Source organism: Anser cygnoides, chromosome 1 (genome assembly GCF_040182565.1).
Source record: "Anser cygnoides isolate HZ-2024a breed goose chromosome 1, Taihu_goose_T2T_genome, whole genome shotgun sequence".
Lineage (NCBI taxonomy): Eukaryota > Metazoa > Chordata > Aves > Anseriformes > Anatidae > Anser > Anser cygnoides.
The window spans coordinates 27967951-27985362 of NC_089873.1; the positions used below are offsets into that span (position 1 = coordinate 27967951).

General features: G+C 37.8%; 1 protein-coding gene across 4 annotated transcripts in view; it reads left to right on the forward strand.

Moving 5' to 3' along the window:
- TFEC (transcription factor EC) overlaps positions 1-17412 on the forward strand; it is a 150157-nt gene that overhangs the window by 69677 nt on the left and 63068 nt on the right. The window contains exon 1 of one of the 4 annotated variants that reach the window (XM_066991427.1): positions 2387-2532. The exons of 2 other annotated variants lie outside the window; for them this stretch is intronic. The gene's annotated coding sequence lies outside the window, so the exon portion shown is untranslated. Of the gene's footprint in view, positions 1-2386; positions 2533-17412 lie in introns of those variants that run through there. One more of the 4 variants, XM_066991432.1, reaches the window with a different exon arrangement.

Genomic DNA, 17412 nt, shown 5'->3' on the forward strand with positions numbered 1-17412 from the left:
TGAAAAAAGGAATTGTTCATAGCTTGGGGAGGGAAGGAGATGATCTCTTGTCATTACTGTTTGTACTTGCTCACAAAGTGCATTCCTTAATCAAAAGAATAAGGAGTCACTTCTGGACTTCAGAGAAGATGGTGGCAGGATGCTGGTTGGCACCAAGATGCCAAAGAAGAGTCCTGATTATCCATTTCTTATGGAAATCAGTGAGGTGGAAGCCAAAACCAACACAAAGATCAATGTCAAAGATCATATCAGATATTGTATCTGCTAACAACATGTCAGTGGCCAACCAAGAAGAGACTTATCCATCTCTCCTCTCTTACCTAAGGCCGGACCTTCCACCTTTATCCCCATTGCCACTGTGATCACCTCCATGACGGTTATGTCATCCAGAAATGTATTCTCATGAAAACAAAAAAACAAACCAACCCACCAACCAAACCAAAAAAAAGTTCTGTGAAGGCTGTCTGTTTTTACAGCTTTGAATTCTTAGCTTTTCAAGAGCCTAGGGGGGAGCTAGACTGTCCCAACCCAGATCAGATCTCGAGGGAAGGCAAGCATAGGTCCCATGAATTTTAATCACAGAATCATAGAATCATTAAGGTTGGAAAAGATCTCCAAGATCATCTGGTCCAACCATCCCCCTGCAACCAGTATCATCCACTAAACCATGTCCTCCTCAAGCATCACTTCCAACCTTTCCTTAAACACCCCCAGGGATGGTGAATGCCACCACCTCCCTGGGCAACCCATTCCAATGTCTGACTGCTCTTTCTGAGAAGAAATGTCTCCTCATTTCCAACCTAAACCTTCCCTGGTGCAACTTGAGGCCATTCCCTCTAGTTCTATCACTAGTTACCGGTGAGAAGAGGCCGACCCCAGCTCCCCACAAATTCAGTTCAGGTACCTGTAGAGAGCAATAAGGTCTCCCCTGAGCCTCCACTTCTCTGCCGGCTCATGTTCAGGCCAGCATCGACCAACACCCCCAGATCCTTTTCCTCTGCACAGTTTTCAAGTCACTCTCCCTCAAGGCTGTAGCACTGCATGGGGTTGTTGTGACCAAAGTGCAGGATCCAGCACTTAGCCATGTTGAACCTCATCCCATTGGCCTCTGCCCATCGAACCAACCTGTCCAGATCCCTCTGCAGAGCCTTCCTACCCTCCATCAGATTGACACTTCCCCTCAACTTGGTGTCATCTGCAAACTTACTGAGGGTGCACTCAATTCCCTCGTCCAAATCATCAATAAAGATATTAAAGAGGATGGGCCCCAACACCGACCCCTGGGGAACACCGCTGGTGACCAGTTGCCAGCTGGATTTCACCCTGTTCACCACCACTCTCTGGGCCCAGCTGTCCAGCCAGTTTTTAACCCAGCAAAGAGTGTACCTGTCTAAGCCATGGGCTGCCAGCTTCTGCAGAATACTGTGGGAGATCATGGTTTTTGTTTTTGTTTTTGAATGGAGGCCTCTTTGTGATGAGATCAGAGGCACTATTAACTTCTTTCAGTATTATTACTACAAATTGTGAGCTGCTGTTTGAACCTCAGCTGCATTGCTCTTGTTTTGTTCAATACACCCTAAACTTGACTGTGACTGTAAGATCTTTCAGAGTATTTTATCATCTTTCAAGTAAAGATAATTAAAACAGGAAAATAAGTCACTAGTTGCAGCTCGCTGTCTATCATTTCTTGTGTATCCTAGTTCTCACCTCTCACAAAGGCTTAGTTGAATCCTTTACTCATGTTTCATGGGGACTAATGCAGTGTGAGAGAGAATGGGTGCTTCCCAAAGGCGACTCAGGGATATAAGTCCATTTTTGAAAGTATTCCCTCATAGCAGTTACAGCAGTTATAAAAACTGTGCTCAAAAAGAGACAAAATTGACTCCCTCAAGGCTTTAGCATATAGGCACTATTTAAAAAAAAAAAAAAAGGCTCAGGGTATGTGGTATGATTTCAAGTTATTCATAATTTGGAGGAAATTATTGCATTACAAGACCCTATCCTGATTACAGAACTTTTCAATCTCAATCCAAGATAAACATGTCTTCAAAACCACATACACCTGAGTTGCCCTTTTAAATACCCAAAACCTTGATCCATATTCAGGGCTTTTTTTTCTTGAGTCTGCCTGCTGTGATGAAAGAGTCATCTCATCTCGTATTAATTTTGTCTTGGTACATGGAATATAATTACGTTATAGCTTTTGGGGCTGGTTTTCAAATATGTTTCTGAGAATTTTAAATCTGTTAAAGTAATAGCTAAACTTTCCAGCTTGCTTCTAACCAAAATGTTTTGTTTGTGAGATGAAGGTGATATTACAAAACTTAGCTGTGAGCAATTGTCTTTAGCAGTTGTAGAAAGTCAAATATAGAATTGAATTTCTCGTAGTTCCTTAAGAAGCAAACCTTGTCCCCACCCTTCATAGGGAGGGAAGCAGGATCTGTAAAACCCGGGGTGGTTTCTCCTCTCTGCCTTACTGACCTTCTTCCATCCAGCCACTTCTATCACCCACAGCATGGGTAAGGAACTAGGGTGAGTAAGGAATGTATCTGGCTTTGGGGATTGTCTTGCTTCTCAGAAGCAGGGAAGACTAGCTGGCAGGGTCTAGCCTGGTTTCAGAAACCACAGAAACAAGAGCAGGGCATTGCAGAGGTAGTGGCAGCCCTGGGGAGAGCGTGTGCACCCAGCCCCATGTTTGGGCTGAGAGAGCAGCAACTGCACAACAGGGCTTAACTGTATAGACATTAATAATCAATTTTAATGCTCATATTTTAGCTTTCATTGAACTTGCAGGCTTGCAGTGTGGTTTATTTATTTTTTATTTTTTTGACAGGAACTGGTTGGTTAATGTGATATTTTTCAATGCCATCTGGATTTAGACTGCATTACAATTCAGCTATTGTACTTCTATAACTGTAGAATTGCACCACAGCTAACCGGGTTTAAGTTGGACTATTGACTTAATATACTGCTTTCTGAAGAGACACTAAGATTCCATTTCCCCATTTTCTAAAATTAAATTTGTTGTAGTGCATAAAACAGTACATGCTCTTTACTGCTTATTTACACAAAGCTTCTGTTGAGTTCATTGGAAGTTTGGCTGACAAGTTTGGAACAAGATCATATTCAAATAAAATTTACTGCACACCACTTTCCCATTATGTACTACCCACCCCCCCTCACCCTTTTTATGTTTAATTATGAAATAATTATAGCACTATAGGGACTTCAACAATCATGTATGTACAAATATTTAATCCATGTGTATAGATATATGGACATCTATATTCATTCTTACTTAAAGTCTATACCATAAACACTTTCTTCTAAGCATAGACAATTTGTCCACAATGAAAAGGAATGTAAAACCCACTGATCTAAGGAAAAAAAAATAGTAACACTCCTCTCTCCCCCAAACCTATAATTACTACTTGGTATCTGAAGAATTTAATCATACATGGTCTTTTTGACTCCATGATCATGGACAAATGTCTCTAATTCAGATGTCCAAAATATAGATGAATTTTCAAACCCTGAAAGTGATTTAAGAGCGTGGTCTATAATAGGATCAGTGAGGCATTCTTGAATCACTTTTGTGAAGAATATTTCAAATGCATAATTTGTCACCAAAGTAAATATCTGTTCTGTTAGAGCTATACAGCTATACGTATTCTGGCACTTCTGTGGCAACTGGCAGAATTGAACACTAACTTAGTTGTCTAACTTTAAATCAAGGTAAGTTTAAAAAAAAAAAGTTTTATCCCAAGCCATGTTTTAAAAGCTGTTCCTAGTTATCTCATCTTATCTGAGCCATTCTAAAAAGTTTGACATCAGGCCTAAGCCTGTGGTCAGTGTGGAGAAAAAAGATCTAAACACAGAACAATCAGCCCATCTGTTTTAGACATAAACTTAACAAGGGGACAAGGACGTAACAAGGACACAAGTCCCTCATTAAGTCCAAAACTAATATTCTGGAATCTGCATGCATTTGTATAGAAAAATATAGCAAAAAATATGGTAACAAGGTTGGTCTGAGCCATTCTTTTCTCTTCATATTGACATACTGTGTGCTCCCAAACCTCAAGAACGCTCAGCACCTTTGCTGAGTGGGAGAAGACATCACTGACCACCAGTCTTAGGGATTAACACTAGAGAAACACTTATGTGCTCTGCTCTCAGATAACTGCCCCTGCAGGGGGAATGCAGACATGATAGTGTGCACAACTGTAAATGCAAATGCATTTAAGAAAACAAAGGTGTTCATTGCAAGTGACTAAGCCAGGTCAGTAAAAAACAAGCCTGTCCTCGAACTGTGTTTTGCCCTGGTATGTTGTATTATAAATCACCACTCTAAGTTGCTTCACCTTTCCAGAGCTGCACTGACAAGACACAAGACACAAATTTTGCCTCGCCATTGTTATCCCTGCACTGAAAAAGAAAGGGAATGTCCCTGGGAGAGTTGTGTCACTGGAATGTTGCAGAGCTGCCTTGAAGCAGTATAAGTGGCCAGCAAGTAGGCAGAGGTCCAGGGTTATGTTTAATGGTCATTCTGTTACTTTTGGCAGCTTCTTGTAACTTTATGAATATGTTGCCCATTTGCATGGCAAATTATCTGGGTTCAGCAATGTTGTGGTCACATCCACCTGTGACTGGCCTTGTTCCGATGGGACAGGTTTTGCTGAGTTGTGAAGGCAGGGGAAGCAGCACGTGGCTGCAGGCTGTTGTCAGCAGTAGGCTGGGAACTGAACAATCTCTGTCATGCAAGCAATAATTATACCATGGTTCAGTAAAGGAGCACTTGCAAAAACAGGCACAGCCATGAAAAAAGACCCTTGCTGATCAAGCAGCCAGACACATTGAGATCTATTGGCATTTCATCTTGGCTATGATTATATAGGTCAACCCAAAAAGACCTGTTGGATTGATGTTTCTTCAGGAAAAAAAAAAAAGGTGTAGGCTAAGGAGCAGCCACCTCTCAAGTCTCAGGTTATACATGCTGTAGGAAATACTTGTCATCTTCCTAATTTTCACAAGATGTTTCAAAGCCTGACTTCTTCAGAGGGTGTTCAATCCAGCTGCACCCCTGTGCATAAGCGGAATCCCCCTCTTCACTGCCTACATGGCTGCAAAGGCTGCAGGGAATGAGACAAGATGTTGCAGCACAAAATAGTTTTCCCCCTTTTGGGTGTTTAATGAATTGTGACTTTGAAATGAATAGTAAATCTGTTCAACTAAAGCAAATTCAAACAAATTCAAATAAAACTTTTCTTAGAGTTCTATTATTTATTCGAACAGCCTCACTGGCTACTATATTAATGAGACTTCATCTGCTCTCATGTCCATGTCCAGAAGTCAGATGTGTTAGCCTGAGTTTCTAATGTCAGGTTGCCTTTATAACAAATAGAGTAGAGGAGAAAACTCAGGAGACCTCTGTGCTATCTCCAGGTAGCTGTCTTTGGCAGGCCAAACGAATCATCTCCTGGAGATTTCTCTCCAGTAAGAGGATCATCTTAGGTGGAAATGTCTAAATTAGAAGTCTCTAAATTTTGGCAAGATGAATCCTATCAGGTTTGCAAGAAATAGGCCTTGCCCTGAAGAATCTACTGTTTATCTAGGGATGGCAAACAAAAGAGTTGCAGAAGAAAGATGCCACAAAGAGGAGGCAAGAATCACCCCCAGATGACCCAGCACCTCACTCACTGCATGGGAATACACCCTAGTCCTGAGACAAAGTTCTTCATCATTTATGTTGGATTCATTTTAATCTAAAGTCTATTATTTGTTTTGGCATGCTCCTCCAAACTTCCTGGTTCAGCTTATTTTAAGCAATAGCTGAAAGTTTGGGGGTGGGGATGGGGAGAAGGAAGGAGAAGAGATGTCTCACACTTTACAGTACAATCTGAAAAAGGAAGTGCTTGAAGTTTTGCAAGATAATCAGACCCTCAAAAAAAGTACAGCCTGTTTTGCAGCCAGTCTGGCAGCCAGTTTCACAGATACAGAGAGATAAATGCAGGTACACTACTAAACAGTTCAGCCACTGCTTTTACTGCAGCTGATCTCACTTGTAGAAATTTGAAAATGGCCACAGGGATATACGGATATGTATGACAACAAAGATATCTTTATTTTTTCTTCTTGTTTGAACTAATGATGACAGTGCCATAAGGGGAAATTTACAATCTGTAGCTAATGGGTTGTGGGTTGGAAATGTGGAAAGACCTTTCAGATCACTTTGAACTTTTTCTCTTCTCAATTTCTATTGGCTAGATACAATCAGTATGCTTGATAAATATGAAATATTCTTCTACTTTGGTTTGGTTTTCAGAGGTGCACTTTTGAAAAAAAAAAAAAAAAAGGAGAGAAAACAAACAAACCGGAAATAATTCCAAACCCTGGCAATTCACCACCCAACAGAAACATGAATGGGAGACCCAAAACATGATAATTAGGAATGATTTATAGAATGAAATGAAATGAAAAGAAATACGTTGATAAAATTTAGTAAACATCAATATTCTGGATCCTTACTTAAAATCTAATCTGTGAATCAAGTAAATTTTGCTTCTCTGTTCTAAAATAATTTTTCTAAAACTTAATTTTTTTTTCTTCTTCTTCTTATTGTGTGCTAACTTTCACCAAAATTCAATCTCTGGGCTTGGCATCTATTAAAAAAAAATCTAAACTTATGATAGCAAAAAATAATGACTGTGAGCAACAATGGCATGACTCAGACTACTGTTTCTTAGAGTCCAGTATCAACTCAAACAAGGGGTGGCTTCTGTTTGGTTTCACTGGCTAATGTTAAGCTATGTTTCTTGCAGAACTTTAGTAAAGGCAGATGAAATTTTTGTATAAATTATGATGCCATATAAATTTTAATTGAAGGGATCCAGATATTCAGCTACAGTGTCTCAGGATTCAATGAAACAATGAGTTACAGCAAGTTATGATCTCAGCGAATGTGACCAGCATACAAAGATGGGTGATCATTTACCTTACTTATTTAAGATAATTCCAAGACCATATAATTGATAGCATCTTTAGCTCATTGGCAGTAATATATTTAATGATGATAAAACAAGGCCTTTCCACTGCAGTGTGGGAAATTTTCAAGTTCTCTGTCTGTAAATGTTGCAGAACCTTTAGGTTCATAATTCCCACTGCCAGTCTCCTTGTGATTACGCACTGCTGGTATCTGAGTGGGTGGTGGACAGGTGTGAAGCCAGTACCATACAAAGAGGAGCTGCTTCCTGGTCCATCATAGCAACCATGGGCAGCTGGTATTGACTTTGTTAAAAGTGTGCCAAAGTACTTGGGAGAGGTTTCTGATCTCTCAGAGTGGATGATGTTGGGCTTCTTCAGAGTACTCATGAGCTGTCTGGCACGTCCAAAGGCTTAAGGTTTGAAGTCACTGTTTCTTAAATGAATCCCTGAGGGAAGCCAGAAATTAAATACTGTCTATCTCCCCCAAGGAATAAATCGTTCTGGGAGTGCCTGTGTCTCCTAGGGTTAAAGTGACTCTGTGTGTTACCCTAGAGCCTTCAGATGTTTGATTGACAGCTTCTGCAGCTTCTTGTGCTTTACAGGAAAGTACTTGAAAAAAGATGTCCAACCAATTATAAACACCAACAGGAATTTTAGTTTATCTTTATAGTTACTAACATGATAGCAAGTTGAAATATTCCTACTTTCTAACGAAACTGAATTAATCAAATTTATCTTTTACTTTGATGCTCACAACTCATGTTCATTCTGCAAAATGCTCAAAGGGTTAAATTAAAGATGAAATAGCACACAGTCATGTGCAGGAGAGCCTCCGTCTCCTCCAAATCATATTTAAATGATAAAAAGCCTTTCTACAGGGTTAGATCCAAACTGTGGAGTTCCTGTTACATTTAATAATGTAACCTCATACATAATGATAAAACTTAATTCTTGTAAATTCAATTTTTAGAATTACCAGAATTATTTATGTCAGAAAATAATTGAAACATTTTATTTTGTTTGTTTGAATATTGTTTAAAGATGACTATTTTTATGCACAAGCATTATTTATTTTTTTCCCCCCACAGGACTTCAATTTTAAAGATCTTCTTTCATGTTAATTCTATTGGCTTGGTTATTTTTCTCCACATCGCTATTTCTGAATTCATACCATTGCAAATAGATTTTATTTTAATTTTTAGCTGAGGAGAATTTGTTACATTTGTATGTTAGGGAACAGTGCCCAGAGCTTGTGACAATGAAGACAATCATGGTTTCATATTTGGAAAATGTCAACAACTTTATTAAATAAAATTAAATAAGATACCTTCAAAGACATACATATTCAGCAGCTACTGAAACTCTGGGAGTACCACTGCTTTTTATCTCCTTTTCATCAAGCAGGTGCAAGGAGAACTGTCGAGAAAATTAAAAATATCATATAAGCTTTGTTATTTAAGATTTGTGAACATAACTATATACACCTGTGGAATTCGTCACTGCAGATGGGCAGACTTTGTACGAGTGAGGAATATTCATAAGTGAAATGTCATGGAACATTAAAGTAAAACATTTTCAGAGAGCTCCTGTTCAGAGCTTCCTGTTTCACAGTCACTGACTTTCATCTGGGAGTTGCTAGTCACTGACTCTTGAGCTCAGTGAATCCCTTCATTTGGATTGGCTGTACAGTTGCTCAAGTGATATATAACTTCCCTTCCTTTTTCTGAATACCTGAAAATGGTCACTGTTTGCGACAAGTATATACGCTGAAATACTTTTTCTCATTTTTTTGTTAGCTTAAGCTGCCTAAACTGAGCCTCATTTCTCAGAAAACCCTTAGGAACTTAAGGTTAATTCAACAAACCAAACTTTGATTAGAGACATATATATTTAATTCATGAGACAGGATTAAGACACAGATCCACAAAGATGCCTAGGGTATATTTAGGAATCTATGTCTACTTGCTGCCATAAAATTTGGGCATCTAAAGATGAGCGATCCAGCGTGGGCATGGAATACAGATTTCTTGTTCTGATGATGGGATATGACAAAGTGTTCTTCAAATTACATAAATGCCTTTAGAAAATACCATTACAATTGATAGAAGTGATACTTCAACTATTCTCACAAAGACCAGGTTAACATAATGTAATAAGAACTCCTAACAAACTACTTAACTATTGCAATCCTATAACCAAGTAATGGTGGGATCGAGAATATGCATAGAACTGTGACAAAGCCAGGTAGTCACTGCAGATAGCATCAAAGGAATTCTAGTCAGTCTGTATCAGTCACACTTCTTTTTAAATATCAACACCTGATTCCTCTTTCTACCAACTCTCACATTTCCTTAAACTACTTGCATCTGTACAGAACATGGTGTTGCAATCAGCAGCCAGGACGCAGGAGATCTTGACTTGGGGCACTGATCTTAACTTAGTTTTCCTTTAATGACCTTTGTTCCCTGACTATATATATCAATGTTATATTAAAACAAAACAAAACAAAAATGTAAATTTTTAGATTTAAAAATATTAAACAAACAAAAATAATCTAATGACTTTCATTTAAATGTGTGAAAGTTAGCATGCTAATTAGTATAGTTTTGACTAAGAAATTACAAGCACAAACTCCCCATGTACATGAGTAGAGGTCTAGGAGAGCCGAAGCCTGTATTTAATGCTAGCTTCATGTGCTATGTCTGCCATGACCTTTAACGTCTGAGCTAAGATTTATTAATTTCCAAACTTCCTCCGCTAAGCTTACGTTTAGAAACCTAGATAGAAGTGTTCCCGAGAGCTGCCATTCCCTGTGGTACTTGGTAGCCTGTATGCCTGTCCATGGTGGTGTCTTTCTGTGCTTACAAGAAGCAGTTCATTTCCACCGAAAGTCTTAAAGGAAAAAGTGAAGCATACCTCTTTATGGGCATGAGTCTGAATATTTTGCTCCACTGCATCTGTGTGAAGTGCACTGATCCACTACTTCAAAAGCAATGTCGGGATTGTTATTTCCATGTGCCAGCCAGTGTATAACAAATACCGAAGGCTAGCAGTGTGCTTGCTACACAAGAGAGAAGAAAATCTCCTTCCCATTGTGGTCTCTTCAGTCTGTTTATTAGGAGTACCAAAACAGCCTGTGAAGTTTTTACATTTTGTTTTTACTGGGTAAGAACAATGAATTTAAAATGTTCTTCATAGTGCCTGACCCACCTCAAAGTTTCAATAGCACGAGGAGTCGGTGGTTCTGTGCATTTACTTCAGGTATTTGGGTGTGTTTTATTTAGGTATGTCTTATGCTCATTAATGTTGCGTTTTGCTGTTCTCTTAGTTGCATTCATGGACTGATCAGTAGGGTTGGTTCCTCCTGCCCCACTTTTGTTGTTTACAGAGTTCTTCTGATGGAAAAGTGGTAAGAGTGAGCAGGGAACTAAGTCTGTAATTTTAAGCACACAAAAAAAGCAGACCTTTTTCTCATTTTGAAGGAAAAGATAGTTTAGAAATGTCAGTAATCATAACAGAACTCACTTTTTCATTTAAGGATGTAAAAATACATGTGGAAACCAGTAAGACCAATTAATATAATGAGATAAGAAACTCAAGTATACAGAGAGTTTTGAGATAAACTGCAAGCTTTTTTTTTTCTTTTTTTTTTTCCTGCTCTAAAAGTTATGTGTGTGTGTTTGCCTGTCTATACGAAGGTATACATAAGGAAGAAGGCCAATTTCTTGCATATGTATTTGTCTATTATATATATGTCTATAAGGTACCATTTAAAGTTATTATTTCAGTTACTTATTCTTTACTGGACAGGAAGATGGGAAGGATATTTTGTCCTTTACAGCTGAGTAAAGGCCTGTCCTACAGCCTTGTTATCTCCAGTTAAAGAATGTAATGTCATGGTAGTGCTCGATCTGAAAAGAGGGCCTGTACAGGAACGGTATTTGTGCAAAAGGTCAGAATAAGAGAAAAAGCCATCAATAATAATAGACACTTTGATTTATACAGAATTGTTTATTAGATTTTTGGTATGAAAGATGATTGCATAATTATGTTGTTGCAACTTAATTCAGTTTGGTCAGTCATGAGGAGTAATTCTGAACACTGTGTAAGATCCATTTAGAAAAATATATTAAATTAATTTCCTGAATGCTCTAAATGTCTGTCTGCCCTTGCTTTATGCTCAGGGAAAGAGTTCTCATTTGGAAGGAGCAAAGGTGTAGCAGATGTCAAGTTAGGCACTGACTCCTCAGCTGTATGATGTCTTAAATTCCTTTATGGACCTGAATTCAGACTTCCTTCATCTGAAAATGAAAACCACCATCATTTGTGGGGCAATTGAGATTGCTAGACAGCCTTCCCCCCCTCAGGCAGGAGCTCATGTACTCTGCTTTCTACAGAAGAATAGGAGCCACATCTTGTTCCTTTCTATGTTTACCATATTTTTTAGAAAATGCATCCATTTTGATGTATTCATTGCAAGAATATGAAACTTTACATGACATTTACATGACATTTAGATCTAAACTAACCTATAAATGGACACAAATATATGTATATTTTTGTCCTAATCTATTTGAATCAGAGAATCATTAAGGTTAGAAAAGACCTTTAAGTTCATCTGGTCCAACCATCCCCCTACTACCAATGTCACCCACTAAGCCATGACCCTAAGTGCCAGGTCCAACCTTTAAAGCGTGCTATTGTTTCAGAATTCCTACACTGAAAGATGTAGGTCTACAAACCTGCTGTGATTTGGAAAAACTGTCTGAGTATATTAACTGGTTCTTAGACTCTTTCTGCTATTGTGCAAATGCTGCATAAGGTGGTGTGGACTGTAAAGCCCCACTAATTGAGTAACTGTGATGTTCCAGGTGGAGCCTGAGATGGGATGCAAATGTTGCAGTGTCTGCCTCCCTTCTTCTATCTGTCTCACTTTCATGAGCAGTACAATTCACACACAATTATTTTTTTTTCTGTTAGAACAGTTGAACAGTTGGTGCCAGCCTACATAATGGCTAGCTATTCTGATGCCTTTTTTTTTTTTTTTTTATTATTAACAAAAGCACTCTGAATATTCATAAAAAGTTGACATTATTTCATTAGCATTTGCAGGTGTATGTGTAAGCCTACTGAAAAGAGTATCATGCTCTCTGCTGGATATCTGCATGAATGTTTCTAAAACATGACTTCCCACAAGCACAGAGGACCATACAGCAAGGCAATTAATCAGTACTGAATGTGTATTCCCAGTCTCTCGCTTCTGCTCTCTTTCTTGTTAGTTCAGAGCTGTATTTATTATTACTTCTTTCATAAATCTGTGAGATCCTAATCTAGCTCTCCAATAGATAGACAAAAATGGGTGTTTGTCAAATTTCTCAGCCCTTTTGACCTCGTTTTTTACAAAGAGGTTTTTATATATTGGATTTTTATCTGTATTACAGAAACAAGACTTTCAGAGTTTATTTCAAAATCAGAGTTGCACTCCAGGAGCTCAAAAATTTCCAGTCATGCTCAAAAAAGCAGGAAATCTGACACATTGTAAAGACGGTAATTATAACTATTGGTTGATTGTGCCTCCTGAGCAACTAGCGACATGGGGCAGAGACTGAAATTTTGTTCTGAATTCGTGAAATGCATGCCATGAGGAATTTGTAGTACATCACAGGCTCCTAGGAGCAACATGGTTACTGAACGTGTGTGCAGTGCAGCTGCGTGGATCAAGAGGGTTGCAGGTGCTGGTCTGCCAAGACGGAAGAGAAAAGTGATAGTGATGGGCTGGAGCCCAGTTTCATTCTTTGCTTATACTCTGCCACTGCTGCTATAATGCAATAAATAATTAATAATAATAAGGTTAATAGACAGCTTTGGCCTGGTGATATTTTGAAGTAGCAGAAATGGATGGAGAGCTTGGAGATCTTTCGATGAGAAAGTTAGAATGGACAAAAATCATCTTGTGTTGGGCTCACTGAAGAGCTATTAAAAAGAAAGCCATAACTCTCTGCTGTAGTGAGCACTAATCAGCCTGGGGACCTTATCCATATATAAGCAAATGTTCTGGGTTTCCCATGAGCTCCAAAGTTATGCTTTCAAGAATAATAACTACTCTGTGAATTTTGGCCTCCTGCCACAAGATATTCTTCTGCTCTCTGGTGATGTGGGCCAGCTTCTGCCAGCCTCAAACACACCCTTACTCACTTCTCATCCTGACAAGGAGAATGCCATTTTCAAAAGAAAATAGAAACAACACAGTGAAGACAAATTGACAGATTTTCTTCTACATTCAGCACTTTCCAGTAAAACTCCAGCAGCTGAGATTTGTGATTCTATCCATTATCTCCATGTCCTATGCTGATTTTTACCCATTGCTTTTCACCTCCACATGAATTAGCAGCTTCCTATGAACTTTCAGCCTGCAGATCCACATAACATGTTGTAAGAGCTGCAAATCAATAGAAATCATCTGAAATCCATACATCATCTTACACAGTGACACATCACTGGGAGGTGAAGCAGACCTACAGAGGGAGGAGAGTGATGCTGAACATTTATTTGTTCTCTCGTCCTGCCTGACCAGGGTTTAGTGGCTCCAGCAAATGTAATTGTTGTAATAATGATCCAGAAGGAAAAATTTGCAAGAACTAGACCCAGAACATTTTTATTTATTTATTTATTTATTTATTTAAAAAAGCATGTACTCTTCTCATTAACTAAATAGTCGGATCACTTATTATGGAAATTCCATATGCATATTCCCAAGCATTTCTGTATGTTGTCTAGCTGCTACAATGGGCTGGCTTCCTTCTAAATCTCAGTGTGACAATGTGGCTCAGACTAGGCTTTTAAAATAGATGTGTATTACAGAACTGGGTTTTAATCCCAGCTACACCTGAATTGGCTTTGTATGGACTCTCAGGTACCTTAGCTGTAAAACTGGTCAATAGTTGTGACTCCCCAGTGCATGAAGACTTTTTGCATATTAACAGCAGCGAGCAGTAGCAAAAAATTAGGAGCAGTTGGTTCCCTAGCAGGGATCAGAAGTCATGGTGTCTAGGTTTGGATTTAGCTGTAACTCGTAGTTGACTACTACTGCAAGAAGTGGGAGAGAGGCTGTGTCTTCCAGGGGTAATTTCATGATCCGTATATTTTCTTATAGCAGACTGCAAAAGCCATAAATTTAATCAGAACAGGCAGCTGTGTTCCACACAGGGGTTGGGGTTAGGGTTGAGGTGTGACTGGGTATGATTCATTTAGATCTGTAGTTTACCACATGGTGTTGGCTGTGCTACTTCTACAAACAGCTTTTAAAACGAAAGCTTCAGGGATAAATAGGAAACAACAAATAACAGTTTCCTGATAAGTAAAGCCAAGTTAGAGATTCCTGAAATATATTTGGGAAGTAGGGTTGACAAAAAGATATTTTGTGGATACACTCCACTATTTCATAACAGACTTGCTCTGAGCTACTAGAGCTAGAGTTATACTTTATTAGTCCAGATTCTGGTGCTCTGTTCCCCAAACCTCAGACAGCCATAAAAGTAGAAAGGAATAAAATGACCTGTATATTTTTATTTATATTAAAGATACTGACTTTAAAATTTAGAAAATTCCAACATATCATCACATGTAAATGGGCTTGGCTGTCTTTGACTCCACAGCAGCTGTATCGATTGACACCTCCTAAAGACCTGTCTATTTTATTTTATTTTATTTTATTTTATTTTATTTTATTTTATTTTATTTTATTTTATTTTATTTTATTTTATTTTATTTTATTTTATTTTATTTTATTTATTTTATTTTATTTTATTTTATTTTATTTTATTTTATTTTATTTTATTTTATTTTATTTATTTTATTTTTTCTCTTACAGTTTTGAAAGCAAAACCACTGTTTGAGTCTTTATTTTAAAACAAAGAATGCATGTAAATCATGTCCTCTATGTTCATCAGACATGCTGTTGAGTTTGATAGTCCTATCATTTGTAAGCTACATATATTGTTGCTTTAATGCATTCCCTCACTACTTTGATAAAAGCCTTAAGATGTTGCCACTAGTCCTTTGATGTTTCCTTCTGATGTTACAGTACCTCTTTTTTCCTTCTCTTCCAAAAATTCTGTTTTGCATAAACATGAGGAGGCAAGACATTTCTAGTTAAGGATAGAAACATCAAGTTTTATCAATAAAAGGACAAAAAAAAAAAAGAAAAAGGTAATCCAGACTTTTATATACTCTAGTCAAGTAATTATAGATGAAAAAAAAATACCCTGCAAGGGTGTTTACATTGCACTTAGAGCAAACATTTTTTCACTAGTTCTAAATAAAACAACCAGGCTACTGTGAATTTTCATATGATGCGATCATTTATTTCTTCATAGGTTGTTACGGGAACTCCAGGAAAATGAACCTTATGGTTTAAATAAACCTCCTAGTTTACTAGTAAGAAAACACTTTCATGTCTAGTCTTGTCCATAAACTATCAGGCTACTAACAGGAATTAACTGATTATCACACAAGAAAAAAGACTTAATTTTTATTTTTAGCTTCAAAGCCATATGTCTTATCTTGAAGCAAAAATGCTTAGTCGTTTCTTTTCTTTTCTTTTTTCTTCTTTTTTTTTTTTTTCCTCTGGGAATAGCAAGGGATTATTATTACTACTGTTATATTGCTATAGTTATTTTTTGTTATTATCTAAAAGCCCCTATAAAGAAGAGGTCCCATTATCCCAATGGACTGAAATAATCCCTGTCCCAAAGATTTTCCAAAATAAGAAAAAAATATTAAAATAGTGAAGAATAAATGTTATTATTACCTTTTAACAAGGAAATTCAAGCCAAAGATCAAATGTTCTGCTCAAGGCCATATAGGGAAAATCTAGCAAGGGCAGGGACTGAATACACACAGCTCCTGAGTGCCAGTTTAGTGTAATTTAAACTACTGGCAAATGTTGTGGAAAGAGTGATTTTCTTATGAATGGCAGGACTGTTTTATTGCATTCAGGAAGAACCCAATGTAGTGGAGCCACAACATGGTCTGGTGATTAAAGAATGTTAACTCAAGCCAAGAAATGCCAGTTTGTAATCTTGCTTCTTCCAAGACATACATGTCCTTTGGCTAACCAAAATTTTTACTGCTTTCTAGACAAGAAGACAAAATTTCATACTGCATTATAGCTATAACCTGAAAACTGCAAATCTTTTTCAAATGTTTTTATGATAAATTCTCAGTAACATAAATAGGCATAAAATATGGCTGCTTTATCTCACAACTGAAGAGTGGTACACATCTTAAGGACTTGTTTCACAGCTCACTAATGCACAATGCCCTTGACAACTACTGTTCAGAGCTTCAGTCCTAAGAGCAGTTGTCCATGTGAGTATTTCCCTGAAATCAGTGAAACCACTTGGTTGGATAAAATGGGAAAAGTGTAAGTAATTGCAGGATCAGAGCTAGGAAGGTATTAGCGAGGATAAAGACATTCTTGTAGCAATAAGCAGTGATTTCGCAAAAGCAAATAATGACCTCTCTCTCCATTCCCCCTCCCCAAACCTCTTTCCTTCCCAAGTAAGATGGAAGTGGGTAGAGACAAAGTAAGATCCTAATCAGCTAGGGTGAAATTTGGGAACTGGAAATAAGAATTAAGTAAAAACTACTTGACTTTGGAATCAAAAACTATGCAACCACAAAAAGTTCTAGAAGAACAGCAAAATTGAAGGAACCAAATGATTGTTGTGAATTAATATCTGCTAAATGAATTTATTTATTCACCTTACCTCAAGGTAACTATAGCTTTTGTGTCTACCTTTGGTCTTCCCTGTGTTGTTGCAGCTGCTCAGTTCAGGCTCAGTAGGCTGGAGAGATGGCCTTCAACTTTTGCTGCTTACAGGTAGAGAAGGGTGACTTTTTTTTTTTTTTTCCCTTAAACTTCAATACTCTATAACTCCATTTTAATATTTATTGATTTTACTGTCCAGCTGTAAAACAAAATCTGAATTTATGCCATTGATCAGAGAATGAATGATCGCTATGAAGAATGATCTCTATACATGTACATAGACTTATATTTCCCATTGCCGTGAAGACCAACTCTTGCTGCAATCATAGAATAGTTTGGGTTGGAAGGGACCTTTAAAAATCATCTAGTCCACCACCCTGCCATGGGAAGCAATGTCCTATAGCAGATCAGGTTGCCAAAGCCCCATCTAACCTAGCTTTGAACACTTCTAAGGATGGGGCTTCCACAGTCTCTTTGAGGAACATGTTCCAGTGCCTAATCACTCTTTTGGTAAAACAATTCTTTTTAATATCTAATCTAAATCTAGTCTATTTCAATTTGAGACCATTACCCTGTCCTGTCACCACAGGTCTTGGTGAAAAGTCTTTCATTGTCTTTCCTATAAGCTCCCTTTCAGTATTGAAAGGTCACAGTAA